The following is a 12,214-nucleotide window of genomic DNA, read 5'->3' as shown; positions in this document are numbered from 1 at the left end:
CAGGCTCCGGTCCCCTTTGAGGGTTCAAGTCCCTCCTCTGCCCTCCACTGCCCAGCAGCTAACTTCAAACCTGAGTCACCTGGGTGACATTCTCTCCCCGCCCCTGCAACTGGGACCCGCTCAGGTCCCCCCCCCCCAGCTTACCGCTGTGACCTCTCCTGACCTTCAACCTCCTCACCATGGGGGCTGCAGACTTGGAGTCTTCGGCTCTACACAGACTCCCCAAGTCCCCGGGCCTGGCCCTGGGCAGCTCTGGCAGGGGACAGGATTGCCTCTCGAGGGACGCGGCTCTCAAGCAGGCCTGGAGGCTGGGCCTCAGGGTGGGGGACCCCCCGCAGCTCTGACCGGGGTGGGGTGGGGTTCCCAGGTGCCCGCCCTGTCCCTCCGGGCCCCTGTGTGTCTCCCCCTGCTCCCCCCACCCACCACCACTTAACCATCTCTTCATTAACTCTCTTCAATCAATCTTCTTAATGAGCCTTCCGTGTCTGCCCCGAAGCGAAGACAGGAGAAACATCGCCAAATGTGCAGTGACATGACACCAACTGGAGATGTGAGACCCTTTCAGAGAGGAGGAAGAGGGAGGGATTATTCTGGGACATGTGTGCTCAGGGCCTGGGGGGTGGGGTGGGGGGGCACGGCTCTCCTCCCTGCTCCTGTGGGGTTTCCGGGGTGTCCTGGGGAAGCCTGGTACCCGTCAGGGGCTGAGCAACGACTCTGAATCTAAGAGAGCTATCAAGCTGTGGAAGCTAGCCTCCCCCCTCCCTCCCTTTATTTCCCTCCTCCTTCCTCCCTCCCTCCTCCCTCTTCCCTCCCTCCTCCTCCCCATAGGATGGCATTCAGTAGCAGCAGTGGCCATGGCCCTTCCAATGAAGGTCAGAAAGGTCATGGGGTTCAACTTGGCCATCGGGGCCTTTCTGCTTTTCTCTCTGTCTGTCTGTCTCTCTCTCTGGCTCTTTCTTTTCTCCTCTCTCCCTGGCTCTCTCTTCCTTCTCCCTCCACTTCCTGTCTCTGTCTCCATCCATCTCTGTTTTGCGTCCTCCTCCTCCCCTCCTCTGTCTCTGTCCTTTCTCTCTGTGTTGTCTTCTGTCTCTGTCTCTTTGTCCTTCTGTCTCTCCCCCCTCCTCTGTCTGCCTCTGTCTCTCTCCCTCCTTCCCTGCTCTGTTTCTCTGTCTCTCTGTCTTTCTTTCATCTCCTGAGGAGCAGAAGCTTCCACCAATAACCGCAAGAGCCAGCCTGGAGTCCACCTGACTCGGTCCTCCCCACTCCTCCCTCCTCCCTCCTCCTTCCTTCCCCGTGGAGGACTCATCACACAGACTCTGAGCTGGATCCACCCAGCCCAGCTGCCTCAGCCATTGACCCTCAGAGACGGGGGGGGGGGGGGGGGGGGGGGGGATGTGAAGCGCTGTTCTTTCAGGCCACTGCATTTTGGGGGATCCCGACAAAAGCCTGTCACACCGCAAGAGAGAACTCACACGGGGCCCGGAGCAGGGGTTTGAGAGGCAACGGGATCCAGCCTGCGCGGCATTTGACAGAGATTTGATTCTCTTGGTTCATCCTGAAGACGCGGAAACCCTGCTTCCTGATTTGGGTTTGGCAGGTTGCTCTGGGAATGAGAACCCTAAAGCCAGTGGGCACTGACGTAACCCTAGCTACCCAGGAGGTGGAGAGCTGAGGATCATGGTTCACAGCCAGCCCAAGCAAGAAAGTCCCCGAGGGTGTGAGATAGCACAAGAAAGGTACACACTGCCCTACTATGTAACTGTACCCTTTTTGCACAACACCGTGCCAAAAGAAATTTGTGTTCAATTAATAAATAAATTAAATTTTAAAAAAGAAAGTCCCCGAGGCTCTCATCTCCAATTAATTAGCAAAACAGTCGGAAGTGGAGCTGTGGCTCCAGTGGCAGAATGCTAGCCTTGAGCACAGAAACTAAAGGAAAGTGCAAGGCTCCGAGTTCAAGCGCAGTCGCAGCCCTGAAAAAAAATAAATAAATAAAATAAAATAAACAAAAACCAACCGAAAGCTGCCAACGGAACCGGGCTAGCTCGAGGCAAATGACACGCGAGGCCATCTTCCCTGAACGGGAACGATCAGGACGTGAATTTACCAGGGCCTCCAGGATTCGTTTCGTGAGAAAGGCCCTGGCATTACAACAATCTAAATGGATTCTGTGCAGCTCGAGGGAGAGGAGGAGGACAATTCCTCCTCAGAAACCACAGATACTTTTCTTACTGGGGCACCAGGAACCCAGGGGGGAAGAGGCAGGGGCGGGGAGCAGAAACGAGGCAGGGTGGGAAATAGAGTTCTGTTTGCCCTTGATGTGGAAAGGAGAGTTCCTCCAGCACAGATGAATTTTTTTTAGAGACAAGCCCGGGCCTGTCCCTGAGCCCTGGCTGGCCCCTGTACACAGCTCCCAATCCGAGTTCTGGCAAAGTAGCAACGCCCGGGGCCCTGTCCCATCCTGGAACCAGCGACCCCCGTCTCTCTGACTCACAGATCTGCTAGCCAAGCCCCCAGCTGGCTCTTCTGTTGATGGCACAAGCGTGCACGCACACGCGCGGGCACACACACACACACACACACACGCGCGCGCGCGCGCGCATACAATATCCCTTCCCAGATTCCTGGCATCACAAACTGGGATGGGAGTTGGAGATTCTTCTTACCCAGCAGAGGAGATGAAATTAAAACCTAAAAGCACGAGCGTGTCCCATTTGAAGACGTCTAGCTCATAAAACCATGCACACGGAATACTCTAGCATGCACAGCTGAGAAAGCTGAGGCTCCCAGGTGACCCCCGCCCCCGGCCCAGGGCTCACGCAAACATCTTGCACCCTTGGGAGCCTAGAATTTTTATCACGTGTATTGCACACCAATACTGTTTTACTCCCAGTGATATTTTGGTTGAGAAAGAGAACCAGCCGTAGGGGGCTGGCACCTGGCGCCCTGGAACATTCTTCCCCACGGGGCTGGGCCCCAGCCCCCACTGCTCCTCTGCTAGTGCCCCCCGCCCCCAGCCTTCCTGCCTCATCCCACCCCTCCCAGGCTGCCGGGGACCCTAAGGAGGACACCCTCGCCCACCCCAGCAGCCCCAATACCCCTGCTCCCAGTGGTGTGGCTCTGGGAAACTGTCCCGGCAGCTTAGCCTCGACCTCTGCACCTTGCACACCGTAGACAACATCCAGGTGTGCGCACGCACGCGCACGCGCACACACACACACAATCACTTCAGCTGCAATGAACCTTCAGGCCATGAATCCACCCTCTCAACATTTCCTTCCTGCCCTGTGGGATTCAGAGGCAGAACAGAGCTCTCTCAGAAGCCCGGTCCGTGTGGAAAGAAGAGGAAGCACTTCCAGCCCCGGAAGAGTAGCAAAGCCAGGTAACTGTCCATTCTGGGGTCTGGATCTCTTCTGCCTCCAGCTGATGGCTTCTTTCCCCTGCTCCTCCCCGGCCCAGCCTCAGCCCTCCCCCCAGCCCAGCCCACCCCCTCCCTCAGCCCCCCAAGATAAAACACACGCACCCGCTGAGGTGCCCAATGAACAATTGCCCAGTCAACACAGAACACCTCTGGCGTGCTTGCCTTCTTGTTACTTATTTTAATGTTGTTGACTCGATCACGATGAAGACGACAATTTTTGTTTTTTTGAAGATTTCTTCTGAACAGAGGAACAACTGGTTTGTCATTCATAAATATTTGTAAATATTTGTATTTCTCTCGGGCATACACCCTATACCCCGGCCGGCCTCCTGCACCCCTACTGTACCCAGATGTGCCCTCCCCCTCCTCCCCGGCAGCGCTGGCTAGTGGCAGAGTGGCCAGGCCTCTCTGCCCAGCCCAGGCCCCCCAGCAGGCCGAGTCCCCGGCACTGGCCTGGAGCTGGTGCTGTAAGGTGACTCGACTTACACATGTTGCGTTAAGCCCTAGGCCTCACGGGTGGACAGGTGGCTTCTCGGAGGACCAGCCCTGTGGCTCCAGCCTCCTCTCCCTCCCACCCCCATGGCTCAAGTTATGGCAGGATGTTCCCAGAGGGTTCTGAAGAGAGCCTGAATACATAAGAGTAGAATCTCACCTGCACTGTGTGGCCTTCCTACCAAGACCTGGTGGTTTAAAATATGCAAATCCTTGAAAACATCGACTCGGTGGTGTCTCTCGGCATGTGCTGACAGACAGGGAGTATCGACTGGGTCAGGGCTGGAAGGGAGAGTTCCCTGGCCAGGTGAACGCCGCAGCCTTAGAGCTGACAAGGCCATGGAAATCCAATCCAGGGCACTTCCCAGGGGACCTAGCAGCTGCTTCTGCCCATCCCAGCATCCTTGAGCTGGCCAGGGGTCCCTACCAAGGGCACGCTCAGCTAACAGAGAGCCCTGTCCACTTAGCCACGCCTCCGTGGGGGCAGGGCCACCCGCTGGGGGTGGGGGCTCCTGTGGCTCCGTTGGGCCCGTGATCAGGACACCATCCTGCCTGGCTGTCTCTCATCCGTTTGTCTCATCCTGGGCTTCCTGGACCTGAATGGAGCTCATCTGACCCGCCCATACCCTGGTTTCCAGCCCTGAAGTCCCAGATGTAGGCAGAACCCAAGCGGCCCAGCCTGCCTCTGCCTTCGCCACGCAGACACTTCCGGCTGCTTCTGTCACCTTGACCTCCGTCTCCTCTGGAGCCTGTGGGAAGGTTCTTCTCCTCACCTCTACCCCGCGACTACCCCAGAATCCCAGGGTCCCAGGAAACACACACGAGAGGATTGACCCAGGCAACCAGACGAGCACTTGGGATCACTGAACCCTACTGTGATTCTTCTCCTCCGGTTCTCCCAGTCATCTCAAAGAAACCATCTTGGTTTGGTGCTAATATGCCGTTAGCCCCCCGTGTAAGCCCGGGCTATCATCTTCGCGGACGACGGCAGGGCAAACGCGGGCTTAGCCCCTCTGTTTGGGCTGATTGTTTTTATTTCTATGGTTACCTTAGAAAGGAGATCAGCCGGGTTTTCATTTGCTCTGGTGATATTTTCCTTTCGACAAAAATAGAAAAATATTGAACAGAGGGCCATCCAGGGGGTGAGTGACCTTGGAAAAAGAGTGGATGGCCGCCGGGACATTACTTAAATTGGGAAGCTGGGGAATATCCCAGGAGCGGCAGCATCCAAACATTGCGGCTCAGCACCCTGCCCCCCCCCACCCCCCACTTACCACTGAGTCCTCTTCTGGATGTACAATAGGAAACAGGCCCCTGAGCAGAGCGATGGGCAATAAGGTCATGTGTGAGACACTCAAGCCACGCCCAGCACCGAGCAGTCAGCCCGGAAGCAGCCACTAGGACTAGGAGCGGGGAGGGCAGGGAGAAAGTTGCACACACACCCGGGCTGCAGCTGCGAGAGGAGAGGAAGCTTTGCAGCCCGGGAGGAGAAGATGCCGGGCTTAGGAAGGAGGTGGAGGTGAGGTCTGGAGGAGAGGGGATGGGGTTGCTAGGCAACGCAACACCGCCCTGATACTGGAGTTGGCCGCGTGGCCCAGGAACCACACCATTAACGTCACCCCCGGGGTGGCTTCAGGGTCACCAGTAAAATCTGTTCTTTCCAGCTGCCCCAGGGAACTGAAAATGGGAGAGGAGCCCAGTATACCGCGGGGTCAGACTCCTGCAGAGCCCAGCCCATCACACCGGGGAGGATGGACTCGTGCACAGCCCAGAGGAGCCAAGGGGACAAGAACTCCGAACGCAAGCCTAGAAATGAGCGTGGAGGAGCAGGAGCCGGGCAGCTCTGAGGTGGCAGAAATCTCAGGACAGCGTTGAGTGCCCTGGAGGTGGGGGACACGTGGGTTACAGAGCAATCCAAATGGCTAGTAATCTGAAGAAGCACTCTGTGAAAAGAGCAGACATGGGGGGGAGGGGACAGCCACTCCCGGGGGGCCCTGGAGAGAGAATCCCATCTGACAAGGCAGCCTCTTTCTACAACACCTATAAGACAATAACCACACTGGTGCCTGAAGCAGTTGGTGCTGGCTCTCCTGCCTTTGAACAGGTGAAAGAATCCTAATTTATAGAAGCCAGAGAAGACAAGTAAACTTTCTCTCCCACTTGAAGATGGGGGTTGGGGTGTGGGACACTGCCCGAAGTCAACCAGCTGGCCCCGCCTGTTTCTCAGTCCTGGGGCCACGTGTGGCTAAGATGGCGCCTAACGATGAACCCAGAGGCGGTTCTGTGGGCTGTGACGCTCCGTCTCTTCCTCCCCTTGACGGACAGCTCATGCCTCCCCTTACAGTCCCTAGATAGGTGCACACCCCTCCCCTTCCTGCCGATCTTTGACCTGATTGGCTCCTGTGCCTTATATTAGTTGTACATAGTTCCTCAATAAACGAGATCTTGCGCTGACTTGACTCCCAGACGTGGCCACGTCTGATTGTCCTCTGGTGAGGGAGGGCTGCGTGCGGGCGGTCTGTCGGCCCTTTCCTTTCTTGGCTCGTCCAGTCGGGGCGTGCCTTCCCCATCTGACATTGGGGGGCGGGGGGAGGGAATGCCGGGGATGTAGCTAAGTGGTAGAGCACTTACCTAGTATAGCTAAATAAAGTCTTGGGTTTGATCCCCAGAACTACAAAATAGATAGGACGATAAATAAATAGACATAGACACAGACAGACAGACAGATAACGATTCAGGTCCTACTGTCCTATGACTCTGGCTCCTTCTTTATCCCAGGAACCCTTGCCCTGTCCTTTCCCAGCCAATGAAGAGTAAAAGAGCCAATACTTGTACCCAATTGGCTACTTTGGGGGGCACAAGGTAGCCTGCGAAATGTAGTTTTTAATACGAGACATGCGGGAGGGACTCTGAGGGTACCCAGCAGCCCTGCCCTGCTCTCCACGGGGCAGCTATGAATGTGGCGCAGGTAACTGCCCACCCCACGACAACATGACAAGGCCTGGTTATCACACTGGCCCTGTCATGGCTGGGGAAGACAGTTCTTGACCCTGGGCTGGACCTAGCCGTGTGCAAGTGGGCTGGCCAGACAAGAAAGGTCAGGGAGGCAGTGGGGACAAAAGCCACAGAAACCCCTGCCCCATCTGGGGTGTTCAGGGTACCCCGGGGTCCTCCTCCGGGCTGAGGGTCCCTTCCTACACCTGAGACAGGTGTGAGGCTCGGGGAGGGGCGCTGGCAGCCACTCTGTGCTGGACAGGAAATTCCAGCCTTTGGAGGAAGTGCTAATTACAGGCTGCACCGCACAGTCTGCCACCTGCTAAAAATATGTCTCCTGCTCATCTCCACAGGTGCAGCCCTGAGGAAACAATGCTGTTTTTAGCACGCGCAGGAGACAACCGTGGCCAGACTCTCAGAGCCCTGCCCGGCTGCGTGGGAACGTGTTTGCCTGATGGCCGCCGATGGGCCACTTAGCCCACGGGCATGGCGAGCTGCCCACAATGGGAGCCTCCGTGCCGAGGCCGGGGATGGCTGTTGCAGCGGGACAAGGAGGGGTGCGTGGGCCTCAAATCCACCCAGGAGACCAGACACCGGGAGGGGAAGAGGGTGACAGCCATTCTGCAAACGGAGTCGTACCCGGCACACGAGGGGCACAGTGACAGGCAGAGGCCCCACAGGAAACAAAACCTCTCCCACCTGAGTTGATATTTAATAGTGTGAGGTGTGCCCGGGGAGAATGGCCCCTTACCCCTTTGTGCTCCCTCCTTGCATACAGAGGCCTTTCTAGAAGTTTCTGCTCAGCCCCTGAAACCCAGGTAACTGGTGTACCTGGGGGTAGTGGGAGGACCCCAGGCTCTGAGGTCACTTCCGTATCCCCTGTGGCCACACCTCCTTCCCCCACCTTCCACTGAGGCCGTACTTCCTCCCTCCCCCTCCCTATAGATCACCTTTCTCCCTGCCTCAAGTCCCCTCCCTGTACACTACCCCCCGTGCGAGCCAGCAGTTTGGTTCTCCTAATAAGCTCTCCCCTTTCTCCAAACCTTACAAATAGGGGGCTGGCACCAGCTCCCCCAGAGCAGATAAGCACGGAAGCAGTGACAAGAGTCGCGTGGGGGCTTGGACCCCTCCTCGGGATCTACTAGCTCACGTGGGCTCTCACGTCAGACGTAAGTTGGCCTTCAGAAGGACTCTCGTCTCTCCAGGCCAAGGGCAGGAGCTCCTGTCCCCAGCTCCCGGCTGAGGTTCTGCCCAGCAGACCTGCCAGGAATGGAGCCCTGCAAGATGGCGGCTGTGCCCCCAGGGGCTCCGAGCTTCCAGAAAGCAGCCTGGCGAGGGCTCTTCCACGGCCTCCGGGGCGGGGTGCTCAGTTTCGTCCGGTAGATGCAATGCACGTGGTTCGTGTTGCCCAAGCCCCTGCTCTGCGGCCGTAGCCTCTGTCTCCACGGTCACTGCCTGGCCCTGACCATCTAGAGACGGGAAGCAGCTCAGGAGCCCTTGCTGTGACCGGCCTAGGCAGGCCTGCTGTCGGTGTGGTGTCATCTTCATGTCACTCTCTCCCAGTGGGGTGAGTCGGCCTCACCCACGGGCCTCGGCTGCTCTGCGAGTTGACAGCCCGGCCCTTGCAGGCATCAGTGCCTGCCAGAGCCGATGGGGTGGAAACGCAGATGAGTCACCAGAGCCCTGGCAGAGCCCGGACGACCTGGGGGCCGAGTCACGGCCAGGGCACCTGGCGGGCCAGAGCCACCGGCGAGGTGCTGCTGGAAGGAGGCAAGGAGGGGGCCCTGGGAGCAGAGCAGGCCGTCGCGGGCTGCGACGTCTGTCCAGGCCCCTAGGCTACTGAGGAGAGCGGGGTGATGTGTTGTCACAGATGCTGAGTGACCTGTTCTGGAAGATCACTTCTGTGTGTCTGGGCCTTGCAGGCAGTGATGCTGGGTCCCCTCAATACCTTCTGACGCCCCACGCCAACCCCAGATCCCCAGACAGTGACCTGGGTCCTGCCCGCAGTTCCCTTGCCGGGTGGAAATGTGTATGGCGCCCGAGCCCCATCTCCCTCCTCATCACCCCTGCGTTAGCCCCAGTCTGGGCTCACAGCAAATCCAAACCATCCCAGGGATGCTCACCTGCACCCAAGTTACCTGCGTCGCTGCTGCGTCGGTCAGAAGGCCCCTCCTGACAACAGGACGCCCTTGCCTGACAGGCTAGCCTGTGGCGATCTCCCTCTGGGGACACTGAGGACGTTGCTTTTCTTTCAGCACCACCACTCACCCCAAGGGGACAGGTGGACCCATGGGCATGCGTAGCTGCCAAAAAGGACCAGAGGTCAGGTGGCCCGAATAACAAGAGCCTGTGTTCTCTAGGTTCTGGGGGCCAGAAGTACCAGGCTGCCCCCCGCCCCCCGAAGCCTCCAGGGTGAGATCCTTCTGGTCTCTTCCAGCTTCCTCCCGAGGCACCCGATGGCATGTGGCCATGTGACTCCAATCTCTGCCTCTCTCTTCCCAAGGCCTTCTTCCCTGCTGGGCTCTCAGAGCCTTCACTCTTTCTCCATATAAGGACACCAGTCACTGGATTAGGGCCCCCCAAGACCTAGCTTCATTATTTACATCTGCAAAAGACCCTTCTTCCAAATAAGGCCACATGCTGAGTTTCTAGACCGGCCTGAATGTGGGGGCCCACGATTCCTCCAGCCAGAGGGGAATGGTGGCTTAATCAATCTTGCTAGGGCAGGCCACGCCCACGGACAGGCACGGCCTCCTCCTCTTGGCTCTTCTTGAGTCCCTGGGCCTGCGTCAGAATCCAGGCCACCTGCCCTCCCGGGGCTACCACAGAAGCATAGGTGTGTGAGAGGTGGAGAGCCTCTGCCCAAGGTCTGGATTAAGTGTCACCTTTGCAGACGCCCCAGGGGACATCCGAGAGACGGGAGCAGGGATCTGGAGAGGCTGGAAAATCAAGTCCTATTATCTGATCCAGACTCACCAGGAAGGGAAAAAAAAAATGCTGGGTTGTTGACCTCTACCTGGCTGTAACTCACCTGGCTGTGGGATTGCAAGGTGAATAATGAGCTGAGATCATCCCTAAAAAGAACAACTGCACAGGGTCAGTCCCTTTGATTCCACATCAGCCCGGTGGGGTGAGCACCCTCATTATCCCTGCTTCCCAGAGGAAATGTGTTCAGAAAGACTTGCCCAGATGGCAGAGGAGGGGCCTGGGCTTAGCCTCATGAAATCTGCCTCCAGTCTGAGCCTGAAGCCAGAGCCCAGCGAACTGCCACCCACAACCGGATCCAACCCACCCGGACTGCTTTTACGCAGCCCATGAGCTAAGAATGGCGTTGCCATTTTTAAAGGTGGTTAGAAGAGGAAGAGGAGGGGATCTGGAATCCCTGAACTGGTTTTGCTTTTTTTCCCCCCCACTCTCCTTTTAGAGAGAATTCTTACCAATCTCCCCCTCCCCCCACCCCCAAACCATAGCACTTTGCTGCTTCTCTCAAACCCTGAACCCAAAAGGTTCCTAAGAAAGACCCCAGGAAGAGTTCGGGAGCTGTAGACAGAATCGTATATTCTCGGAGTCCAGACTGTGAGACACACAGGGAAAAATCACACCACCCGCAGCTGACAGCTCAGGCCCATGACCAAACAGAGCTGATGCCAGTACCCTGTGACAAGTCCCCAGGCTTGACAAGGGGTGTGGATAGGTCCACGAAAAACGACAGGCAATGGGATACAAGCTGGGAATTCTGCTTAGAAGTAAATACAGAAAACAAGCTTAAGAGAAGGAGTGTGTGGGGGGGAAGCAGATTTATTGGCTCATGTCATTCACTGACAATCCTAGTATTAGCTTGATCTAGGTGTGCACACACGCATTCATTTTCTACTGTTGTATAAAAAGTTTCCACAAAGTTGGCAGTACAAACCAAAGGCACTTTCTTCCCCACAGTTCCCTATGGGTTAGCAGGACCCTTGCTTAGGGTGTCTAGGAGCTGAGGTTGAGGCCCTGGCTGAAAGTGGCCGGGGGGGAGGGGGGCAGGCTCCCTTTCCGCTCGGGGGTCCCAGGAAGAACTGGGTGCCTAGTGGTTGCGGGATAAAGACTCTGCCATGCTTCCCTCCGGCAGGGGCCCGGCAGAGGAGCGAGGCAGCTGGCCTCAGGGCGGCCAGAGAGAGGGGCAGGAGGGAGAGAGGACATGCCTGCACTCCTGGCTTTTGTCTTTTCCCTTTTCCTTTTCCCCCTGGGTGGCTTGCGCCCTGGCAGGGCTGTCCTGTCTGTGGATGCCCAGACATACCCAGAGCGTGCCTTATTCATCTCCTAGGTGTCTCTCAATCCAAGCCGACAACCATCATTGGCCACCATAGGGCCGCAGGTGGACACCATTTCCCTGGAGGAAAGGACAGCGCCTGCCACCACAGCTGGGTGAATGGCTGCCGGGAGCCACCACCTACATGCACCCCAGGCAGCCTTACCGCGTAGTTCCTGGACAGACCCCAAATTCTCTATGTCCAAATTTCCAACCTAGCTCTTGCTTTCCTAACTCGTTTTTGTTGCAATGTTAGCCCCAAACCGTCTTTACCCGCACATGCCTGGGCATGTGAATGTCCAGTACTGAAGATCCTTTGCCCACGTACACAGGGGAGACCGCACGTTCACATCAGTCTGCCTGCCAGAGCAAACCAGGAGGTCAGAACTCACGCCACCAGGCGCCCTCTTGTCCTGCAAGGCGGGGAGCTATCTCCATCCCCTCCTCCGTGCCCTCCAGGCCGCCTCTGCCCTGTGAACCACAGGCTCTGACCTCCATCCCAGAGGCCTGCTGTACACAGGCGAGAGCCTTTTCCGGGCCAAATGTTGGCCTGGCTGGTGTCTCACGAGGTAGCATGGGGCCCAGAGTCTACCCCAGCCTTGCCAAGAAGCTTCCCCAGGGGTGTCTGCTTGGAGGCAGGTTCAGTGCCAGCCTGCGAGCCAGCCAATAACGCTTAGAAGCAGGGGCTCTGGCCCAACACGGCGCAGGCATTAGAAGTGCTCTCGGGAGGTGGTACGGTGCACTGGGCTCTGCTGAACACTTTGTGTCTAAATCCATTAAGAATGTGCCACAACCCTTGGAGGCAGAGAATGTAACGCCATGCCCTTTGGCAGGAGATTTTAAGGGACAGAAGTCCATAGCGGATGAGAGTGGCACTGTGCATTTTTCTCTCTACGTTGGGGTCCAGAGCAAGCGTGTTTTACCCCCTCTTGTGTTTGAAGGTGTCACAAACAGGATATTGATTTATTCCTTTAGCAAATGATTGTGTGCTAGACAGTGCCGTGGACATTAAGGCG

This window comes from Perognathus longimembris, chromosome 6, assembly GCF_023159225.1.
Source record: "Perognathus longimembris pacificus isolate PPM17 chromosome 6, ASM2315922v1, whole genome shotgun sequence".
Classification (NCBI taxonomy): Eukaryota; Metazoa; Chordata; class Mammalia; order Rodentia; family Heteromyidae; genus Perognathus; species Perognathus longimembris.
This window is presented reverse-complemented; position numbering follows the sequence as displayed.